The sequence below is a fragment of the Nicotiana sylvestris genome, chromosome 4 (genome assembly GCF_000393655.2).
Source record: "Nicotiana sylvestris chromosome 4, ASM39365v2, whole genome shotgun sequence".
In the NCBI taxonomy this organism is placed as follows: Eukaryota; Viridiplantae; Streptophyta; class Magnoliopsida; order Solanales; family Solanaceae; genus Nicotiana; species Nicotiana sylvestris.
Genome location: NC_091060.1, coordinates 156,839,152 through 156,849,052, shown reverse-complemented (window position 1 = coordinate 156,849,052; position 9,901 = coordinate 156,839,152). Strand labels below are relative to the sequence as shown.

Genomic DNA, 9,901 nt, shown 5'->3' with positions numbered 1-9,901 from the left:
ATATAATTATACCGAGTATGTCGTCGTTGTTGTTGTTGTTGGAATGTTATTAATGTCCCCCATCTTCATTTGCTAATATTTTAAGACGACCGTTTGATTAAGCTATTGTTATTAAAGATTGAAAACAAGGGATTGTCTAGTATCAAGTTTTAACAATTGATAGTTTTACTTCTATTAATATATATAATTTTTTCCTACGGGGAAATTCGGTATAGTTTTCTTTATTTTTCAATTTCAAAGTTTAAATACCTTTTTTTTCCAAATGTCAACTATTATTAAAGCGATTACTAATACATCATTTTCTATGACAAAGAGATCAGTTGTCAATGACATTTCTGCGCGCTTAAAAGAGCCTTTCATTAAATTAATTTAAAATTTATATTACGGGGTTTTCAAATTATATTTCTTCATTCACTTCTTATTTTCTTCCATGCAAAATGTTATGTTAGGCTCTCATGTGTGGTAACAAATAATATAAGAGAATAAATGTTACTATAGTTTTTTTTTTTTTAATAAATGTTACTATAGCTTTAATTTAATGTACGTTTCAAGGGGAAATAAAAGTAGTTAGCCGATTTCTTAATAGTACATATATAGTTATGACTTATGAGTACTAATATATGTATTTTTAAGGAGTGTTTAATACCGACGGCGACAAGAAATTGTTTGGTATTTCCTCAGCCGCAAGCTAGCTGTTGTAGACATGGACATTAGCTTATCAAATGGACTTAATTTTAGGATATTATTCTCAATCTTTAACTCTTCTTAAAATTTGGGTCGTACAACACAAAGTGAGAAACCTTTCAATTCATTTCGATTAAATAGGTTTAAGTGATATTTTAAGGTAAGAACATCATAAAAACTCATAACAAAATTGCTGGTGCCGAAAAACATGATGCCTCGAGGATGGTCCCTTTTATTTTAGATCGTTTTTATTCTCTGTGACAAAAAACAAAAAAGTACTGATACCATGCTGTAAGATAATTTTTTTTTAATTACAACAAATATAATTTGTACGAATATCTTTTAAATAATTCTATATGTGTAAAGTATATATAGAGAATTAAAATATTATAACTCGAATTAACACAAAAAATGGTGGAGCAAATTAGGATCAATATAAATCCCTTTGCAACTGGTAAGATGATATATTTATTAATCTTACTGACGCACTACTACAAGCTAATGCACATGTTAATTTTATTACAACTAGAATGTGTGTAAACGTTTGACAGTAAAAATTTTCTATGATTTCATTTACCTTTTTCTTGACAGGTGTGTCATTGGGCTTTTAAAAAAGATAATAAAATTATTTTATTCAGTTTAGTTCCTATCATTTGTAGAATAATAAAAGGTCCCATAAGTCAGAGACATAGAGGAAGAAACCGGCTTTTGAAAATGGTTCCAATTTTCACCTAATATTCCTTCTTATAGTCTCACTAAAATTTGTAGCTGAAAATATCTTTGTATTTTTTTCCAAAAATAATAAGTTGACAAACCTAATAGTTGATGTCACTATGTAGTATTTTTCAAGCTCGACAAAGTAACAGATGTAGCTTTCTAACATATTTCCCTCAATCTCTGTCGTCTTCAAATCAAAGCTATAGATCAAATTGAACTTAACTTAACAAAACAAAAATTTAAAAAGAAAAGAAAACCATGCTATTAGATTAATTAAGCACACGTAACACTATCGTATAGTGATTAATGAAGTGTGTGAAAATCATAAAAGATTAAGGTTTAAATTTCAATAGAGACCAAAAAATTCTAGGTAATTTCTTCTAATATATTTAAGTTTTTTGTGGGCAAGGTTACTCAGTACCTATGCTGGCGGGAGGTAACAAACACTCAATGTTGATTGAGGGGTAATGATACATGCAAGCTGGCCTGAAAATTATCATTATTATTTTAATTAAATTAATATAGTCAACATCGTATATCAAGTTTTAATATACTTATTTTTTGTTTCTAACTAATTCAGGATGAAAATGATTTCTCTACCCGGAGGGAAAAACCCAGGGCTGCAAAATTATTTATGTAAAGGGCCCATATTCTGCAAAGAATAAGATCTGATTGGAACTGGACTTTCGGAAATATGGAGCATTTCATCTATCTACCATTTCTGCCAGAAATACACATTCTAGGCGTGACTCGAATTATTGTCAAAGGACCCCTCTCAAAATTCTACCATCTTTTTCTTTTTTTATTTCTTTGAGGGGATCCTATTTTTGTGGTTTACTAGGATGTAATATAATATGACATAAATAACATGACGTAGGATATCATAACGGTTTTAGTGATATTATTCGATTTGAGTCTAGGCCCGCATGATCTAAAACTTGCTTACTTATTTACTCAAACATCTATTCTGTGTTTTGTCAAAGTGGAATTTGCTTGGGTGTCACAATAAAAAGTAAGGTCATTGTGGACGAATTACTGTCTTCAACTTGAGCTATATATGTGACTTGAATACGCCAATAAAGATTGTTATCTATTCATGTTTTATTAGTTCAATGGTTTAAATTGACTTGCTAAATGATATCCATTTTATAGAGGAATTTCCTCTTTTTTTTCCTTTATCTTTTCAATTTTTACCTATTATAAAATTTATTTTTGGCACACAAAAAGACCAAGCTCACGAGTTGAGAATCCAATGGGCTTTTGGGCTGATGTGGGATTTCTCAGAATCTGCAGGCTTTGAAGTCTCTATCTATGATAAATGCCAAACAAAACATTCAAACCTTTGCCCCATGTAAAGACAGCCCTGCATCTGGTTTTGTATTTTTGTATGATCTGTGGTGGGTCTTATTAGGACATATCTAGTGAGTCTTTGCTCCATTGTTTGTAGCACTGATTTCACAACCCGGTTCTGTACACGTGGTCCACTCTTTATAGTCCGATATACTTGGATCTTCTAGGGGCCCTGCTAGACAAAGATCTCATTTGGATAAGCTAATTGTAAATAACTGATAAATTTGAAGTGCTGAAAAATACTTTCAATATTGAAATTGATTTTTTAAATAATCATTTATGTGTTTGGATAGATGTGTTGAAATTGATAATAAGTATTTGATGTGTTTGATAGAAAAGTGTTGATAAGTTGTTCTTTTGTTAAATGACTAAAATACCCTTAAAATTTTACAAAAGATTATAAAAATATTTCTTTGTAAAGAAAAGGATGAGCAACGAATATGGAATGAAGAGAAAGTTAGAAAATTTATTCTTGAAAAAATATTTTGTGAATTAAAAATATTACTAAGGATAAACTAGTACAAAATTTTGGTTAAACTAAAAGTGCTTACAGGCTGAAAAGCCATAAGTTGGGGGTGACCAACTTGTGACTGATTTTAGCTTATAAGCACTTGGCTTATAAATACTTTGAGTATTTACCAAACATGTAGATAAGCCAAAAGGTGCTTATAAGCCAGTCTGACCAGCTTATAAGCTTAGCCAAACACCCTCAAAAATAGAAATAGGGGAAAAGAACTATTAAGTCGTTAATTATAAAATTTTAATCCATTCACCAACCATTACTCTGAGTACCCGATACCAATATGCCAATAAGCCAATTTACGGTTCCGTTAACAGTTATGATTAGATTTTGAACATCCCTAAAAAGAACCCTTATTCCAATCACTCTCTTCGTTTTACTTTGTTTGTCATAGTTTTAACTTGACAAAAAGTTCAATAAGAAAATAAAGAGTTTTGAAACTTATAATCTTAAATATAGCATAATATTTGTATGATTATAAAACTCTTAAAACTTGTAACACTAAATACATAAATATATCATAGTATTTATATGATTATAATTTTTTTTTATTAAAGATAGATACACAGGAACATGCTATTCATTTTGAACGCACCTATAAAAAAATAGTGCCAAATAAAGCGGAACAATTGAATTAATTGGTAACTAAAGGGAAATACTATACTTCCTCCGTCTGAATTTATGTTATCTTTTAGTTTGTTACAAAAAGAATATATTTTTTCATATTGAGTAACTCTTTAATTCCAACTTCCCATATGAACATATTTAAGACCACAACTTATGAAATCCAGCTGAATTGTACTATTTGACATGATAATAAAATGATAAGGTGAAAAACTGTAGTATTCACAAAATCCTTAGTGGTAGTAGTAACTTTTAAGAGATGGGCAAGTGGTCCTTAACTGATAGGTTGATGGGCCAATTAGTACTATAATGTCAGTTGAGACCATATGCATCAGTTCTATTCAGAGATGAGGCTGTAGCAGTTGTCATTTGCCCATTTAAACCAATAGAGTACAAGATTCAAGCTTGGCACAAAGCTTTTAGGCCTCAAGTGTCTCTATTCTCAAGCAGAGACCATAAGGACAAACAGGTTTTGGGGGTAGTATTCAGTTGGTAGGTCCATAACGTACCAGCCCAAAGTTAGTAAAATTAGATTTGGAGTAAAGGGGCAAAGCATATCTATATAATACATAATACAACAAAGGGAAAAATGAAAAAGGAGCAGCCCTCAAATAGTGTATGCAAAGAGATCTTTAGGTTACCTAATTTGTCTAACAATCCAAACCCATCATTCTGCAAAAAGATTTTGTGGAGATTGTACATATAATTTCTCACTTTCTATTTTCTAAAGTTAGGCAATAGTGATAATACAAAATGTAAGGCATGTTTTTGTTGTTTCTTCACGTTGCTTATGATAAAAAATGACCAAAGACCTAACTCAATTCTAAATATTAGCTCAAAAGGTGATGATATCCGAAAATATAAGAAGACAAATTGCTATCTTACCCACCGATGTGGGACTACTAACAATTTCCTTTGTCTCGTTCTCTGTGCAGTGCTCCTTTGGTACAATTTCTTTCTTTGAAGGGAGCACATATTTAATAAATAAATAAGCCAAAATAGAGTTATATTAAGGGAAACATTCCTATTCTATAAACGAGAAGCATCAGAATAAAGAATAGAAGTTAAATATGATGGATAAGAATTCCAAGTAATAATACGATAAAGCTATTCGAACAAGAGAGTGAACCGCATTATTAGCATCCCGCCTAGTCCAAGGGAAGGACAAATGATGAAATTGATTCTTCGAAGACAAACAATCTCAAATTATGCTACCAAATTCGACAAATTAGGCACGATTGAATCAAGAGCCGATCGAATTCAACCATCATCATTGGTATTGCTGGATAAATTATTCATGTAATTTCATATGTAAAATATAAGTTTTTAAAATAAAATATGAATAATGATATCCTATTCTCGCATATTTTCTAATGAATCTTCTAGGAAGAAGAAATTAAGAAAAAGAAGGAAAGACACTAAAAGACAAGAGAATGAAGAAAAGCCACAGTTGCACACATCATTTTCATATTCGCAAATGTAGAATATACATTTGGGCTTCTGGAAAGAGACAATTAGAGATGAAAAGGAGCATAGTTGCATATGTGAAATTTATATACGCAAGGTCACATTTGCATACATGGAACCTACATTTGCAAGTCTAACCTATGAAGTCAAGAATGGAAGCAAAAGAGCTATAGATGCATATGTGGAATCTATACACGCAAATGTCACATTTGCATACATGGAACCTACATTTGCAAGTTTAACTCATGAAGTCAAGAGTAGAAGCAAAAGAGTCATAGATGCATGTGTGGAATCTATATCTGCAAAGGTCACATTTGCATACATGGAACCTACATTTGCAAGACTAACTCATGAAGACAAGAGTAACACACAAGTGCCATAGTTGCATATATGGAATCTACATACACAAAGGTCACATTCGCATATATAAATTTCACATTCGCCAAAGTGGAACATGATAAAAGCTATTCATCTTTTCCTATAAATGACAAGCTTTCTTTGTATAAGGATATCCAAATCTTTGCAAGACAAAAATTAGTCTCGGTCTTCTTTTCTTATTGTAAAAATATTTCTAGTTTTCTAATTTTTTTTTTTAGCTTTTATTACTCCACAAAGAAGTAATCTCTTTTCAATGGGATAGTTGATGGAACTTGATATATTTTATATCTCAGTTTTTATATATTATTGGCTTGAAACTTTTTATTTACATTTCATATTGTACTGAAATGATAGTTTTTAATTACTCTATTATCACTTTTATATATTTTATCTCTAAGTTATTCATATATTAATTTTGTAGTTCTCGCAGAGAAAAATTAATATATAATAACTGATGATTAAAATAGTAGAGTGAGAGTAATTTTTCAGTTTACTATTATTTCAAGTCAGTAATCTTGCTTGCCTCAATTTTAATTCTCATGGAGGAATTATTGTAGGCAAGATTTTGATCCTTAGTAAAAATATTCTCACGAAGTTTTTACTTTCTTTTAGCACAATTCAAGCAAGAAAAATATTTCGGTTTAAACGTCACTAGTCTTAAGTTGATTAATTAAAATAATTCCCACGGGGTGTTATTAATTGGTTATTTTTTAGTGAGCAAAATATAATTGTACTAGAAATAAGTAATTATTCTTTAAAGAAATAAATGTAGAAACTGAGATTTTATTATAGTAACATTATTAAGTGAATTCAATGATTCCCAACTCTTAATTAAAATTATAAATCTTCCCAAAAGTGATTTGTTTTGTTTAAATAATTAACAAGTTTTAAACCTCACTCACTTTTTATTAATTTAATTCTCTCAAATAGTAGTTAAAATATTACAAGTCTGTAGCATGGATTATCTAATCTCTGTGGGACGATATCTTAAACTATATTAGAATTTGACAAAGTACAAGTAGAAAATTTCAATACATATTGGTCCCGCAAAAGTTTTGGCGCCGTTGCTGGGGATTGACATTCATTTACTTCAGATTAAATATTTTGTTGTTAATTTGAGATTTTTATTTATTTATTTATTTATTATTATTATTATTATTATTATTATTATTATTATTATTATTATTATTATTATTATTATTGTTTCTGTCAGTATTTTCATTATCTATTAATAAGTACTTCTTCATACTAGTTCTATTATTAGCTTTCCTTTAGTATATTTAGTATAATATAACTAGTACTTTTACCTACAAATACTATTCTAACTTTATTTCTAGTTATTATTATTTACTAGTATTACCTTTACTTATACTTAATATATATTATCGTACCTTTTTTTTAAAACTATTTTTGTTATTTTTGAAAATTTGTTTAGTTATTTTATTAACTACTAGTACTGCTTTAGAGACTGTTATTATTATTTTTCCTTCTCTAAAATTTTAGATAGTTTAGACTCGCTCTTCTACAAAAAAGTTGGCTAGGTATGATTCAGAAATTGAAAAATCTCTTCGATTTTGTAGGAAAGGACAAATATCATCTTCTCAAAATATAGCTCGTGAAGTAATGGAGAATCGGGAAGTAGAAGACACTCAACCACCAGTCCATGTGGAGGATCAGTTTGATGAAGTAGCACCAAGACCAACAAATAGAATCCTAAGGGATTATGCTAGACCTAACCGCTTCAACTGTGAATCTAGTGTCAGAAAATGGATAGTGGCAGCCAACAACTTTGAAATTAGGACTGGCCTGTTTCAAACGATTCAACAATTTTGCATCTTCACCGGAGATGCAAGTGAAGATCCATATAGTCATTTAATTGACTTTCTAAAACTTGTTGAAACAACTAAGTACAATGGAGTACCTGCTGAAGCTATCAAGTTAAGGCTATTTCATTTTTTTTTAAAAGGAGATGCCAAAACTTGATTACGAAGTTTGCCACAAGGTTCTATTACCACATGGGACCAGATGACTCAGAAATTTTTAAATAAATATTTTTCCCTGCTAAAACCACAAAGTTAAGACAAGATATCTCTAATTTCTTGCAGATTGACACTGAGTCAGTTTATCAAGCTTGGGAAATATTAAAAGCAATATTAAGAAAATGCCCACACCATGACATTCCTAAACATATGCAATTATATATTTTTTATCACGGGTTAAAACCTTCTTCTAGAAATGTGATTGATGAAGTTGCAGGAGGGTTTTTAATGGGAAAAACCACAAAGGAAGCATTGCAATTGTTGAACGAGATTTCTGAAAATACCATCCAATGACCATCTGAGCGTGTAATCATCAAGAAGGCTGCTACGGTAAATCAGGTTGATGCTTTAAATACACTAACACAACAAATTATTTCTTTGACACAAAAGTTTGAATCATTTTAGGTGAATACACAACAACCAAGCCAATCTGAGGCTTGTGACATATGTGGAGGAAACTATTTGAACCATGAATGTAAAGCAAACAATCATAATGATGAAAAAGTCCCTTATCTCGATTATAAACCATACCCTTTTGGGAGTTCAATGTCACAAAAACATCTAGGATTTCAATGGAGCAACCCAAATGGTGCAGAAAACTCTCAAGGACTTCAGAAACAACAAAATCCTGATTTTTAAAACACTCACTGCCTCTAATCCTTTCGCACCTGCGATCTATTGACCGCTTCTGCAGTCCCGCAGGTGCGGATCAATTGCCGCTTCTGCGGTCTTCCCCCAAGCCTTCAACTTCCGCATCTGCGCTTCTTCTTCCGCAGGTGCGGTCCCGCATCAGCGGCAAAAATGACCGCATCTGCGGTCCTAGCCTAGCCGTCCATTTCCGCTTCTGCGGCATGAAGACTACTTCTACGGCTCCGCACCTGCGGCTCTAGTCTTGCAGGTGCGGTTACACCAGCAACCATCAACTTTAGCCCTTTCCAAAATTCCATTTTTGATCCGTTAACCACCCGGAATCCACCCGAGGCCCCCGGGACACCAACCAATCATACCAACCAGTCCCAAAACACATTACGGACTTGCTCGAGGCCTCAAATCATATCAAACAACCTAAAATCACGAATCGACCTCCGATCCAAGCTTAATGAACTTTAGAAATTTAAACTTCTACATTCGATGATGAAACCTATCAAATCACGTCCGATTGACCTCAAATTTTGCACACAAGTCATATTTGAAATTACGGACCTACTCCAACTTCCATAATTGGATTTCGACCCCGATATCAAAAAGTTCACTTTCGGTCAAACTTCTCAAAAACCTTCAACTTTCTATCTTTAGCCAAATGACCCCAAAATGACCCACAGACATCCGAATTCACTTCCGATCGCGCTCCCAATACCAGAATCACCATACGGAGCTATTCCCAGACTCGGAATCCTAAACAGACATTGATTATACTGAAATGCACTTCAACCCAAACTTATGAGACTCTTCCAAATGCTAACTTCCACAATAGGCGCCGAAACATTCCTGAGTCTTCCAAAACCCAGTCCGGACATATGCCCAAGTTCGAAATCATCATACGAACTTGCTGGATCCGTCGAATCTCGATTCCAAGATCGTTTACTCAAAAATCCAACCTTAGTCCATTCTTTCCACTTAAAGCTTCCGAAATGAGAATTCTCTTTCCAAATCAACTCCGAACTTCCCAGAATTCAATTCCGACCGTGCGCACAAGTCATAATACCTGAAGTGAAGCTGCTCGTGGCCTCAAACTACTGAACGACGTACTAGATCTCAAAACAACCGATCGGGTCGTCACATTCTCTCCCACTTAAACATACGTTCGTCCTCGAACGTGCTGAGAACTACATTGAAGTAGTTTGAAATCACTGTTTAACATCTCGTGCACCTACCCGAGCTATCACAATTCAGTTGATCACGTTAGCTCGATCAATTCTGGAGATATTCCCCTTTTATCCAAGCAAATAAGCCTTAGAGCCACATTCCAACGTCCAGAATTCTCTGCTAGGCCTATTCCAACATTCTCTCACCGAATCAATAACTACACGTAGCACCAAAACATGACTGCATACCTTAGCTGAATTCACGCCTTGCACCACTTTTACTCACATGACCACAATAACATTCTCCGATCAATTTA

General features: G+C 32.6%; 1 non-coding gene across 1 annotated transcript; it reads right to left on the bottom strand.

Moving 5' to 3' along the window:
* Positions 1 to 7,812: 7,812 nt before the first annotated feature.
* LOC138890914 (small nucleolar RNA R71) lies at positions 7,813 to 7,919 on the bottom strand. Its single transcript, XR_011407277.1, has one exon. It is a non-coding gene; the product is annotated as a small nucleolar RNA R71 (small nucleolar RNA).
* Between the last annotated feature and the right edge of the window lie 1,982 nt (positions 7,920 to 9,901).